Source organism: Hemicordylus capensis, chromosome 2, assembly GCF_027244095.1.
Source record: "Hemicordylus capensis ecotype Gifberg chromosome 2, rHemCap1.1.pri, whole genome shotgun sequence".
Lineage (NCBI taxonomy): Eukaryota > Metazoa > Chordata > Lepidosauria > Squamata > Cordylidae > Hemicordylus > Hemicordylus capensis.
In genome coordinates, this window is record NC_069658.1 from 279,526,907 (window position 1) to 279,541,878 (window position 14,972).

General features: G+C 41.9%; 1 protein-coding gene and 1 long non-coding RNA gene across 2 annotated transcripts in view; one reads left to right on the top strand and one right to left on the bottom strand.

Annotated features, from left to right (window-relative positions):
- MITF (melanocyte inducing transcription factor) overlaps positions 1-14,972 on the top strand; it is a 227,183-nt gene that overhangs the window by 502 nt on the left and 211,709 nt on the right. The window lies entirely within an intron of this gene.
- Positions 282-10,485, bottom strand: LOC128345113 (uncharacterized). The gene is made up of 2 exons (XR_008316272.1): positions 10,218-10,485; positions 282-768 (listed from the first exon to the last, which is right to left on the bottom strand). It is a non-coding gene; the product is annotated as an uncharacterized LOC128345113 (long non-coding RNA).

Sequence of the window (14,972 nt, forward strand, 5' to 3'; positions counted from 1 at the left end):
ACTTGGAACCTTCTGCATGTCAGTATGCAGATGCTCTTCCCAGATGTTCTCTGCAGGGGAATATCTTACAGTTCTCACACATGTAGTCTCTCATCCAAATCCTAATCAGGGCAGACCCTCATTCGCAAAGGGTCTTTGCAATTCATGCTTGCTATCACAAGACCAGGTCTTCTTCTCATATTGCTATGTTCAGAAGAGAGGTGTAATGCTGTCATAATTTCATTTCTCTTTGTCATACCCTGCACGGTCAGTTACACAAAATCAAAAATAATTTTAAAAAATTGGGTTCAAATATGTATTTAATAATTTTGTTTTTATTGCATTATTTCAATACACCATTAAATTAAATACTGTTTTGGAGGCAACTTCAACTTTATTTTAGTTGTAACATAAAAATTCACTTTCATCTGTGTTCTAATGTTACATCAGGTCTGACTGAAGTGTCCAAAAGATATCCTCTCATGCCAGGAAATTGGACTAGATCAGGGCAGCACAGCCAGGGATGGATCCAGGTGGGGTTGAAAGGGTGCAGTTGCACACCCTGTGAATTTGTATCCAGATCAGCAGCAGTTCCTTGGTAGCAGCAGAGTTAAAAAAAGGGTTAACTTCTCTGTGCTGCTAGTCCTGCCCTCTCCCAGCAGGAGCAGCAGCAGCAGCAGCCTGATTTGTTCTCCGGTGTCTTGTGCTCCTCCCCTGCTCTGGCCAGCCTCTAAATGTACTGCAGTTTGTCACGAGGATGATGGAGTTGCTTCCTGTTGGGCTGGTCTCCTAGCAGGAAAGTAAAACATTAAAAAAAACAAGTTGTTCTAGTAAGAACTAATCAGCCTACTTTCCTTTCACTGTCTTTACATCTGGACTAAATTTGGTGCAAATTGAGGTCCACAAGTTAGATCTCTTGCACCTCAAATGTTCATGCGTCCATCTTGGAGTGGGGTGAATGACATCATCACAACTACACCATTGAGGTGTCCCTGTGTGTCACTCACTACAACTATACCAAATTTGGTTCAAATTGGTTTGACAGTCCACAAGTTACTGCACTTGTGCCTCAAATGTTTATGTGTCCACCATCTTGAATTGGGTGGGATGACATCGTCACAGTCTACCCCATTGAGGTGTCCCTATGTGTCCCTACAGCTGTAGCAAATTTGGTTCAAATCGGTTAAGTGGTTCACAGGTTAGCCCACTTGTGCCTCAAATATTTGAGGCACAATATCAAATAGAGAGCCAGCATGGTGTAGTGGTTAGAGTGCTGGACTCGGACCAGGGAGACCCAAGTTCAAATCCCCATTCAACCATGAAACTAGCTGGGTGACTCTGGGCCAGTCACTTCTCTCTCAGCCTAGCCTACTTCACAGGGTTGTTGTGAAAGAGAAACTCAAGTATGTAGTACACCGCTCTGGGCTCCTTGGAGGAAGAGCGGGATATAAATGTAATAATAATAATAATATTTACATGTCCGTTATCTTGAATTGGTGTGGATGACATCAAAAACTACACCGTTGAGGTGTCACTGTTTGTCACTCACTGCAACTGTACCTAATTTGGTTTAAATTGGTTAGACAGCCCACAAATTAGCCCACTTGCACCTCAGATGTTCACGTGGCCACCTTCTTGAATTGGAGTGGATGACATCATCACACACCACACCATTTGGGCATCCTTATGTGTCCCTACAGCTGTAGCAAATTTGGTTCAAATGGTTAGGGTTTTTCACAAGTTAGCTCACTTGTGCCTCAAAAGTTTATACATCTGCCATCTTGGATCGGGGTGGATGACATCATCACAAACAATGCCAGTGAGTTTTCCCTATGCATTCCTACAACTGTACCTGATTAGGTTCATATCGGTCCAGGCATTGCGAAGTTGATGGTGGGGACACACACACGGACAGACACACTGACACACACAGAGAATGCCGGGCGATCTCATAAGCCTACTGGAAAGTAGGCTAAAAAAATCCCTGCCCGAGTGTGTTTTGGTGTAAAAAGTAGTGCATTCATATGATTTAAAAGGCAGGGCAAGGGGCAGGGGAGAAAGGGAATGAGAAAAGTGGGGGAAGAGGAAGACAGAAAGTGGTACAAGGTGGATGCGAGGTGACAGAAGGTGGCATAAGACTATGTGCGGCACCCCAGAGGTTCATTGGAATCCAATCTGGTTTGCTACCAGATTTGAGTTTGACAACCCTGGCATAGTGCATTTGCAAAAGAGAGAAAACCCGAAGCCCCAATATTTTTATATATGGGGGGGATTCTTGTTGCCCTCCCCCATAATTTCCTCCTGGATCCGCCTCTGCCTCCGGCTATTGTTGGCTACAACTCCCATCATCCCCAGTCACAGTGGCCAATAGTGATGAGAGTTGTAGTCCAACAACAGAAGGCTGACATTGTGCAGCCTGGACTAGATGAATACACCTTCCAACTTTACGGCCCTGTTTATGTCTGGTCTGCTTGCCATTGTCCTTCACTACTGCATGATTCCTCCAGTAAGTTAGGTAACCTCTGCCCATACAGTTAGGATGAATTGTGTCATTATATGTTGTAAACCGTCCAGAGACATAAGTTTTGGGCGGTATAAAAATATGTAAATAAATAAATAAATAACATTATATACCATATGCTAGTGCCACCCTTCTCACTGAAATGCTAGTTATTGCTAGCATGGTACAGAGACCTATATGAACTGCTCTAACCACGTAGGCTGAAGTTGTTGAGAACTGCCATAGGATGGCAGCAACCATGCTGCTGTGGGTAAGGCATTAACAGTTCTTAATATTCAGTGAAAAGCTAGATACAGTAATCTAGAGTGCCTGTTGGACAACTCAATAGAACCTTGCCAATAACAAGTGCTCTCTGCTGTGCTTGGAGTAGGCATAAATACCAACAGGTGTAGTGCTATGTCAGATCCTAATAAGAATAATTGTTAGTTTTTCTTTATATTCTGCTTGGGAAAGTTTGTACTTTGCTATTTGGTGAGCCTACATTCTTCTAGTTTCCATAGTGCAGTATCTGTGAGCTATCACCAGTCACGTCAGCAAGAATCTTTACAGTTCTGAGAATAGCACTGGATAGCTCATGCTATATTGGGAGCAGGATGGTGTGAAGTTGGCTATTTGGTTGAGCATGGTTCAGCATAAGAGCCCAATCCTGAAATTATTTGGGAGACAGCTTACACTATTAAATGTTTGATAATAGAACCCAGATCAAAGATAAGACTTATAGCCTAATTCAGAAATAAGCCCTACTCATCTCAATGGGGCTTACTCCCAAGAAAGTGTGAATAGGATTGAAACTTTACAGCCCTTTCATACATTTTACAGTGGCTATTCTTGTATATTTATCAGGGAGAGAGAATTGTCCCTATCTAACCTCAGCACAGCATCCTTGCAGTGACTATTGCTGGTGTCTGTCTTATGTTTCTTTTTAGACTGTGAACCCTTTGGGGACAAGGAACCCCAAAGGGGTTTTCCTATGTCATAATTTCCCCCTTCCCCATGTAAACAATTTCAAGAACTATCCTACTAGGGAAAATATCCATAGTAGTAATAATAGTACCGTATGGAGGAAAATACATTTGATGTTCCTATGAATTGATCTAATATTTACCTAGAAAACCGTTATGGTAAAGCATACCCATCCAGGGCCTGCTCCAGGTATTGATAAGATCAAACTCTGGTTTTGGGACCTATGTCATTGTCCAGCTCCCTGGAGACCCATGCCTATATTTGTGTAGTGGCAGTGGTGCTGTGCAGTTCAGCTTCTTCATCACTGCCTTCTAATCTTTTCTAAGTAAGCATGCACAGGATTAGGATGTAAGTCTTATCTGTTTGGTGTATAGTCCACAAACAATTCTGTTTCATTGTAGGAAACCACAGGTATATTGTAATACAGGTGAAACTCAGAAAATTAGAATATCGTGCAAAAGTCCATTAATTTCAGTAATGCAAATTAAAAGGTGAAACTGATATATGAGACAGACGCATGACATGCAAAGCGAGATAAGTCAAGCCTTAATTTGTTATCATTGTGATGATCATGGCGTACAGCTCATGAAAACCCCAAATCCACAATCTCAGAAAATTAGAATATTACATGGAACCAAGAAGACAAGGATTGAAGAATAGAACAATATCGGACCTCTGAAAAGTATAAGCATGCATATGTATTCAGTACTTGGTTTGGGCCCCTTTTGCAGCAATTACTGCCTCAATGCGGCGTGGCATGGATGCTATCAGCCTGTGGCACTGATGAGGTATTATGGAAGACCAGGATGCTTCATTAGCGGCCTTCAGCAATTCTGCATTGTTTGGTCTCATGTCTCTCATCCTTCTCTTGGCAATGCCCCATAGATTCTCTATGGGGTCAGGTCAGGCGAGTTTGCTGGCCAATCAAGCACAGTACACTGTATACTTTTCAGAGGTCCGATATTGTTCTATTCTTCAATCCTTGTCTTCTTGGTTCCATGTAATATTCTAATTTTCTGAGATTGTGGATTTGAGGTTTTCATGAGCTGTATGCCATGATCATCACAATGATAACAAATTAAGGCTTGACTTATCTCGCTTTGCATGTAATGCGTCTGTCTCATATATCAGTTTCACCTTTTAATTTGGATTACTGAAATTAATGGACTTTTGCACGATATTCTAATTTTCTGAGTTTCACCTGTATATATAAGGCTGGCATGTAAGTATTTGCTCTGCTGTAAGGATACATGCTGAACAATATAAAGAAAAAGTAATGTGTGAAGTAGCCATGAGATAACTCCTTAGGCATTTTACCTACTTCTTGCTCTCATTCACCAAAGGAGGACAGGGTTCTGTACTTTTAGAAAGAAACTAGATGAGATGCAGGAAGTGTTTGAATATACTGTGTAGCATTGTCTCAGTTCTTGTCCTAGACATGCTTGTCTATGTGTATATATCTATGTTCAGGCTTAGGGGTAGAGTTTAAGTTTTGTTTAAGCTTTATACTTGTTCAGAACTCAAACAGAGAGGTTCTCTTTCACTTGTGTAAGAGATTTTTATGTTTGTTAGAGATGTTTAAGAAATAATAAATGTTCAAGCTCTTTTCATGCAACTAAAGCCAAGATTTGTGTGATATAAGTAATGTTATATAATATAAGTAATCACTCTGCAACATTGGGTTATGGGCCCAGGAGCCCTGGATTTTATAAACAAAGCCCAGAATAGCTTAGGACTGGGTTACCTGAGGGAGCGTCTTTGTCTACAAGATCCCCAGTGCTCATTGAGATCATCAGTTGGGGTCCATCTTTGGGTGCCACCGGTTTATCTGGTGGCAACCTGGGTTAGGGCTTTCTCTGTTGTCACTCATAGGTTGTGGAACAGCTCCTCGTGGATATAAGAGGATTGTCTTCCTTAGAGGCCTTCAGGAGAGCCTTAAAGAACCATCTTTTTAGCCTGGCTTTTAATGATATCTAGTTTTAATGTTATCTAGTTTTTATTGTAATTTTAATCTGTTTCTAATTGGTTTTTTATTTTAATTGTTATGTATTTTTAATTTTCGTTTAAACCACCCTGAGACACTTTAGGAAGGGTGGTATAAGGGTGGTATATAAATCAATCAATCAATCAAACAATGTTTGTTGCAGTTGTGTAACAAAAGATTCTAAGTGGGAGAGAGTTTGCAAGAACACATATGCTCATTTTCGGGAATGAGGAAAGAGTTGAAATGCATGAGATAAATATGCCAGAACCTGTCAAAAATTGGACTTTTGCTTAATACCTTGCCTAAAGAATACAAGAATATTGTTAACTTTCTACAAAGTAAATAAACTTTTAGTTTTGTACAGGAGTGTTTGCAAGAATTTAACTTGAAAAAGCACACAGAAAAGGAGGGCACAGTCAAAAATTCAAGGCCACCAGCAGCTGATGGCCTACAATGCTTTATATGTGGAAGTACTATAGGAAGATGCTGAAAGGCATCATCTCATACTGTGCAGGAGGAGGCAATGGTAAACCCCTCCTGTATTCTACCAAAGACAATCACAGGGCTCTGTGATCGCCAGGAGTCGACACTGACTCAACGGAGCACTTTACCTTACTTTGCATTTAAGAAACGGATGCCCTAATAAAAAGCAAGTAAATTATTTTCAACACAGAAAATGGAATAAAAGTAAATTCCAGAGAAATGGTCTTTCTAGCAAAGAGAGCTACCTATGCAATGGTGAAAGCAAGGGAAAGCTGTGAATAATGGAAAATTGTGCATTGCAAAAAATCATTTGCAGGACTGATGTAAATCAAAGTAGAAACAAAATATATTTGGATGCTGGAGCTACTTCACATTTCTTATTTCTCTGAAATAAGCATAGATTATAAAATTCCAGAGTGGGGAGCATTCTTGCTAGTGGGGAGCAATTTTTTGCAGAGGTAAAAGGCACAGTTTATTTGAAGTGAAATCTTGATGGAAATAGAATAAGTGAAGTGTGTATTCCAGAGACCTACTATGTACCCAGGTTTCAAAACAGCCTAATGAGTGTGAAGATAGAGCTACAAGGTGTGGATGTAGAGTTCTTTTCAGAAAGGACTGTTGCTTTGTTTTCAGAAGAGGAAAGCTTCTGATGAAAGGCATGTTGAGAGATGATGAACTATATGAAATAGATTGCAAAAGAGAGCAAGCTAATGTCGCAAATGAGTGTGCACACAAAGATTGCATGGGTTTATGACACTGCATACTTGATCATGGAAGCAATGAATGCATTTCAAAATTAGTAAAAGAACAATTGGCAACAAACCTACAAGATAAGCCATGCAAATCTGAAATTAAATGCACTGGATGTATTAAAGCAAATGCAATAAGGGACAGATATTCATCAACCACAGAAAGACAATCCAATGAACCTTTGAATTTAGTTCACAGTGATATTTGTGGTCCCCTCCCAGTAAGAACACCAGGAAAGAATCTTTATTTTATCACTTTCATAGATGACTTTTCTCATTATGTTTACACTTATTTATTCAAAGAGAAAAATGAAGTGTTGCTAAAAGAATATGTGACTAGAGTAAGCAACACGTTTGGAAGAAAACCTAAGACTTTGCCCACTGATAATGGTGGGGAATATACTGCAAAAGCTATTAAGCAATCCTTGAAAGAATGAGGAATTAAACATGAGGAAACAATACCTTATGTTCCAGAGCAAAATGGGGTTGTGGAGAGAACAGACAGAACTTTGATGGAACTGTTTAGAATTATGTTCCATGAGTCAAGTCTGGAGAATAAATATTGTGGAGAAGATGTAATGTCTGCAACTTATTTGCAGAACAGACGACCTACTAAAACTAAAGAAGTAACACTCTGAGCTGTGGAATGGGATAAAACCAAACTTAAAACGTATTAAGAGTATTTGAATGCAAATTGTATGCATATGTTCCTAAAGAACAAAGTGGAAAATTAGATTGCAGTAGTGAAGAAAGAATATTCATAGGTTATGAACTGAGTAGCAAAAGTTACAGAATACTTCACCCTATCTCAGAAAATGTTGAACTGCATATTGTTGCATATTCTGATGAGAGGCAAAAGTCAAATGCCATGTCTGATTGTGACCCAGTCTTTCCAATAGGTGAAGAGGATAAACAGCAACCACAGCAACAAAATGAATAAATAATCATAGACTATGATATAATAGAGAGACCCATTTGGAAAGGGGAGATAGAACCAGAAGTGAGACGTTCAAGTAGAATTAATAAAGGGACAGCACCTAAAAGATTATCTTTGGCAGCCAGAGAAGAGAAAATGCCTGAACTTAGGAACTGGCACAAAATAGAAGGAATGTGTGATTCAGAAACAGATAAATGGCTGCAGGCAGCAAAGGAAGAGATTGGATCACTCCATAAGAACAAAACATGGACTCTTGTAGGTAGGAAGGAAGGAGATCAATAGGATGCAAATGGGTTTTTACAACCAAATGAGATGCAGAAGGAGATACCCAGCAATATGGAGCAAGATTGGTCAAATATACATAAATTAGACTGCTACTTACAATTGCTGCATCAAGAAGAATGGAAGTATATCATCTGGATGTTAAAACAGCAGTCCTATATGGTGACACTAAAAAGGACATATATATGAAACAATCACCAGGTTTTGAAGAGCCAGAAAAAGAAGCACTGATCTGTAAACTTCAGAAAAATATATAGGGGCTGAAACAAGCTGCCAGAGCATAGAATGAAAAATTAAACCAACTACTTCTAAGAGAAGCATTCAAGTAAGGATCCCTGCTTGTAAACAAGATGGAAGATGGATATACATCCTCACAAATGTGGGTGACCTGATAGTGTGCCATCAAGATAAGAGAGATCATGATGAATTAGTTAGAAGTTTAAGCAAGTAATTGGAAATTAAAGATAAGGGAGAGATCTATTATCTTGGAATCCAAATAAAAAGGTTAGAAGAGGGAAATTATATCCTAAACCAAAAATCATAAAATTGCAGACTTAATAGTGTGTCTTGGCTTGACAAAAGCAAGTAAAGCAAGCACCTCAATGGAAGTGGGTTTTCTAAAAGAAAAAAGAATGCAGTGATCCATTGGTAAATAAAAACAAATACAGAATGGGAATTGGGGAGCTGTTATATATATCAACTGTTTCATGACCAGACATTGCTGCAGCAGTTGGGATATCGTACAGAAAAGTGAACTTACCAACAAAGAGAGACTGGACTGCAATTAAAAGGATTGGACTATGTCTAAAAGGTACAGCAAATTTAGAGTTACTGCTACCTACCAGTAAAGAACCTAAACTGACAAGTTATATGGAAGCCAACTGGGCTGAGGACAAGGAAGATAGTAAACCAACCAGTGGGAATGTATTCTTTTATGGAGGAGGAATTCATAGATGAGTAAGAAACAGTCTATTGTTACCCTCTCTTCAGCTGGGACAGAATATATCTCTGCAGCACAGGCTTGTCAAAAAGTTGTATAGTTACACTCTCCTACTGGACTTTGAGATAGATGAACCAAGACCAGTCATGATTTATGAAGATAATCAGAGCTGCATTGCATTCTCCTCTCACAAAGTGACAAAACTACACAAAGAACCAAACACATTGACACTAAGTATCACTTTGTGAGACAATTGGCTCCAAAGGAAACCAATCTGTAGACATGGAGGATGGAGAAGACAGTGATGTAGGAAGTTTCTCAGCCAAGAGAGCTGTACACCACCACTGCCATCACACAAAGGTGGGCACAGGACTCCAGGGGTTGGCTGGGCATGGGTCCCAAAGCCAGTATGACCTGACACCTAGAGCTGGCCCTGGGTGAATATGCTTTTATCATAAGATATCCTGAATCTATACCATAGGCCTATCCAATTATGGGAACATAACTGAAAGAGTATTAGGCAGAAAACTTAACAATGATCCGTGTGTGTGTGTGTGTGTGTGTATAACTTCACTCAAGCATTTACCTCAGTATGTCTCCTCTTGAAAAACTGGTTGCATTGTCAGCATAACATGTTTTACAACACAGTGCTTACTTGGCACTGATTCTAAAAATTTACTGAAGGACTGGGACTCAGACTGCAAAGTTGCCTAAATGTAAGTACTCTGGTATAATTAGCTTGTGTACTGAACTGTTCAATACGTAACATTTGGTGACTTCTGATGATTGCAAGAAACCACAATTATTTGGAACTTCAAAAGGTTGACAGTGTCTCTATAATTATTCTTAGCATATACGAGACCACTGCAAAAATTTACACTTGCCTCTGGCACAATAATGTTGAAATCACTTTAATATGCTAGAGTGCTACAGTGTAAATTGTGTTTAAAAATAAGTTTAAAAAAGCAATCTGCTTGCAATCCAACCATAATGATATTTCTTAATGGATAATTTCTTGTCTTTGTGAGGTTTTCTAGTGAGGCTCCCATGATGACTTGAAATTTTAACCCATTTCCCAGAATCAAACTACACACAATTCTAAAAGTGTTATTGTGCTTCTGTTTTTCTTTCTTTTTAAAATACATAACAGTCATGGGGGCTATGTGGGGTGACAGGTTAAAACCCTTCTCCACATCATATCATTAGGGATGTGCAAACTGGTTCAGGTGTTTGTGTTTCGACGGTTAGGTTTGGGGGTCTGGGAGTTTGGAGTTAAACTGAACACACACACACCCCACCGGTTCCATCCAGACTGGAACCAAACCCCCGCACCAGTTCACAATTTTTTAATAAAAAAATCAGTATTTTTTTAAAAGTACCTGTAGCCCCTTCAGGGGGCTTCCTAAAGGCCATGGGGTGGGGGTCCGTGAAGGTTCCCCCTCCCCCTGCCGGCCTTGTTTATCACCACTGCGGCCTATAAAACCTTCCTTTTTGGCCTGTTCGGGCCTCTGTAAATTGGCACGGTGACCATTTTGCCTGCTGCCGCACATGCTCAAATGGCCTGTATGAGGCCTGGCATGATCCAGGGCCTTGCAGAAGTCATTTGAGCATGTGTGGTGGCCATTTTTTTAAATTAAAAGGAAGGTTTTATGGGCCATGGCAGTGATAAGCGAGGCCGGCAGGGGGAGGGGGGACCTTCACGGACCCCCCCCCACAGCCTTGAGGAAGCCCCCCCAAGGGGCAACAGGTACTAAATATTTTAATTTAAATTATTTAAAAATTCACGAACCCCCCTGAAACAAACCGAACCCTGGGGGGGGGGGTTTAATGGGGGCTGGACTGAACTGGCCCGGTCAGGTTCAAGTGCAGCTTGTACTTGAATTGAACCGGGCTAGCCAGTTCCATGCACACCCCTACATATCATTGCCCTAATCTGGATCAGAATTCATCTGCCCCCACACACAGCTTGTTTTTTGTTTGTTTTTTAAGAAGAAAGCACAATGTTGCTTTTAATATGAGGTGTAGATTGACCATGTTAGTGCCAAAATAGATGTGATGTTCAATGTGCGATCATCTAGGTTGGTACTTTCAGTTCCTCATAGCAACCATGTGACTCCCCACTTCAGACTAGAACCATAGCATAGTGGTGGAAGATAATTTAATTAATTTAATTAATTCTTTAATTCCATGCCATTTTCAGACGGAAAATTACTTTCCACCCCCACTTCCAGTTGCTATTACCCCTTAATATACCAGCTGCAATGGCACCTTTAGTAGCAAATAGCAACTTTTGGGGTGTGTGTGTGTGTGTGTGTGTGTATGATTCCTCTTGGGAAAACACAGCAGAATTAAAGGAAGCACCCGCTACCTCAAGGCTGCTCAACTTCAGCCCTGCTGCAGTTGTTGGCCTACAATTCCCATAATCCCTATTGGAAACTACAGTTGCTACAGAGTGTGGCAGCCAGATTGGTCTCTGGGACAACATGAAGGGAGCACATAACACCAGTTTTGAAAGAACTGCACTGGCTGCTGCTATGTTTCTGGGTAAAATATGAAGTGCTGGTTATTACCTATAAAGCCCTTAACGGCTTAGGTCCAGGCTATTTAAGAGAGCGCCTCCTTTGTCATAAACCCTGCTGCCTGTTATGATCCCCCGGAGAGGTCCAGATGCCACCGGCTCGTTTGGTGGAGACCCATGACTGGGCTTTCTCTGTGGCTGCCCCTGGGCTTTGGAATATGTTCCTGTCCGGTGAGGCTGGCTGTCCTCACCTCCAAGGACAGTGTGGTGAGAGGGCCCAAAGTGACAGGGATAGGTGGCAGCCGGGGAGAGAAGGAGGAAAGAGAAGGAGGACTGCCAACGGGCAGGGACTCAGCTCCAGTGGAGGAGGAACAGAGCCCTGATAAGACCGAAGGGAGGCACACGAGGATAACATCAGCAGCATGCCTCCTGAAGGGAGGGGGTCTGAGCAGGAGGAGGGGGGAGGGGGAGAGGCATGGGCAACAGCTGTAAAGAGTAGTCAATTACAGGTAATAAAGAGGGACATTGGCCCCGTAATTGGGGGTGGGCGATGCATAGCCTATGAGGAGGCATATAAGGAGCGGGCTGGGGATGAGAGCCTGACTGGTGGAGAGTGTCAGGGCCCCCCAGAGAGGGGCAGACACAAGGAGCAAACAGCCTGGGATGGAGGAGGCACAGGGTGATGCTCAACCCCCTCCCTGCCCCTGCTCTGAGGCCGGGCCCGATAAGACTAGCCAGGCTGGTTAAAGGAGGCATGTGTAGCCGGACTGTTCCCTACTGAAGTAATAGCATCTCCTTCTCTGTTTGTTTTCAGGAAGAACCTCAAGACTCTACTCTTTTAGCAGGCTTTTAATTTGAATTAATTTTAATAATTTTAAAACTTAGAACATAAGAACAGCCCTGCTGGATCAGGCCGAAGGCCCATCTAGTCCAGCATCCTGTTTCACACAGTGGCCCACCAGATGCCGCTGGAAGCCACAGACAGGAGTTGAGGGCGTGCCCTCTCTCCTGCCATTATTCCCCTGCAACTGGTACTCAGAGGCATCCTGCTTTTGAGGCTGGAGGTGGCCCACAGCCCTCCGACTAGTAGCCATTGATAGACCTCTCCTCCATGAAGTCATCCAAACCCCTCTTAAAGCCATCCAGGTTGTTGGCTGTCAACACATCCTGTGGCAGAGAGTTCCACAAGTGGATCACGCGTTGTGTGAAAAAGTACTTCCGTTTGTTGGTCCTAGACCTCCTGGCAATCAATTTCATGGAGTGACCCCTGGTTCTAGTGTTGTGTGAGAGGGAAAAGAATTTATCTCTCTCCACTTTCTCCACACCATGCATGATTTTCTAGACCTCTATCATGTCTCCCCGCAATCGTCTTTTTTTCTAAACTAAAAAGCCCCAGGTGTTGTAGACTTGCCTCATAAAAAAGGTGCTCTAGGCCCCTGATCATCTTGGTTGCCCTCTTCTGTACCTTCTCCAGTTCAACAATGTCCTTTTAAAGATGTGGTGACCAGAATTATACGCAGTACTCCAAGTGTGGTCACACCATAGTTTTGTATAAGGGCATTATAATGTTAGCAGATTTATTTTCAATCCCCTTCCTAACGATCTCTAGCATGGAATTGGCCTTTTTCACAGCTGCCGCACATTGAGTCGACACTTTCAACGAGCTGTCCATCACGACCCCAAGATCCCTCTCCTGGTCCGTCACCGACAGCTCGGATCCCATCAGCGTATACTTGAAGCTGGTGTTCTTCGTCCCAATGTGCATCACTTTACACTTGCTATCATTGAACCGCATTTGCCATTTTGTCGCCCACTCCCCCAGTTTGGAGAGATCCTTTTGGAGCTGCTCACAATCCGTTTTGGATTTCACTACCCGGAAGAGTTTGGTATCATCTGCAAATTTGGCCACATCGCTGCTTACCCTTGCTTCTAGATAATTTATGAATAAATTTAAAAGCACCGGTCCCAGTACAGATCCCTGGGGGACCCCACTTCTTACTACCCTCCATTGTGAAAACTCGCCATTTATACCTACCCTCTGTTTCCTGTCTTTCAACCAGTTAGCAATCCACACATGTACAGGTGAAACTCGGAAAATTAGAATATCGTGCAAAAGTCCATTAATTTCAGTAATGCAAATTAAAAGGTGAAACTGATATATGAGACAGACGCATGACATGCAAAGCGAGATAAGTCAAGCCTTAATTTGTTATCATTGTGATGATCATGGCGTACAGCTCATGAAAACCCCAAATCCACAATCTCAGAAAATTAGAATATTACATGGAACCAAGAAGACAAGGATTGAAGAATAGAACAATATCGGACCTCTGAAAAGTATAAGCATGCATATGTATTCAGTACTTGGTTTGGGCCCCTTTTGCAGCAATTACTGCCTCAATGCGGCGTGGCATGGATGCTATCAGCCTGTGGCACTGATGAGGTATTATGGAAGACCAGGATGCTTCATTAGCGGCCTTCAGCAATTCTGCATTGTTTGGTCTCATGTCTCTCATCCTTCTCTTGGCAATGCCCCATAGATTCTCTATGGGGTCAGGTCAGGCGAGTTTGCTGGCCAATCAAGCACAGTACACTGTATACTTTTCAGAGGTCCGATATTGTTCTATTCTTCAATCCTTGTCTTCTTGGTTCCATGTAATATTCTAATTTTCTGAGATTGTGGATTTGGGGTTTTCATGAGCTGTACGCCATGATCATCACAATGATAACAAATTAAGGCTTGACTTATCTCGCTTTGCATGTCATGCGTCTGTCTCATATATCAGTTTCACCTTTTAATTTGCATTACTGAAATTAATGGACTTTTGCACGATATTCTAATTTTCCGAGTTTCACCTGTACTTGTCCCCTTATCCCATGACTGCTAAGTTTCCTCAGGAGTCTTTGATGAGGAACTTTGTCAAAAGCTTTTTGGAAGTCCAGGTAGACTATGTCAACTGGATCACCTTGATCCTCACACTCATTGACACTCTCAAAGAAGTCCAAAAGGTTGGTGAGGCAAGATTTACCTTTGCGGAAGCCATGCTGGCTCACTGCCAGCAGGGCCTGTTCTTCTAGGTGCTTTACAATTTTATCCTTGAGGATGCTTTCCATCAATTTACCTGGAACGGACGTTAGGCTAACCGGCCTGTAATTTCCCGGATCGCCCCTGGATCCCTTTTTGAAAATCGGTGTTACATTTGTTACTCTCCAGTCCTCTGGTACAGAGCCTGATTTCAGGGATAAGTTAAATATTTTAGCAAGGAGGTCGGCAATTTCACATTTGAGTTCTTTGAGGACTCTTGGATGGATGCCATCCGGCCCTGGTGATTTGTTAGCTTTCAGTTTTTCCAGACAGTTTAGAACATCATCCCTTGTCACTTCTATCAGACTCAGCTCTCTAGCCTCCATCCCTAAAAAGCCTGGTTCAGGAACAGGTATATGCTCAGTATCCTCTGCTGTGAAGACAGATGCGAACAACTCCTTCAGCTTCTCTGCAACCTCCATATTCTCCTTAATAATCCCTTTCACTCCCTCATTGTCTAATGGTCCAACTGCCTCCCTGGCAGGTTTCCTGCTTCTGATCTACTTAAAGAAGTTTTTATCATTCCCCTTG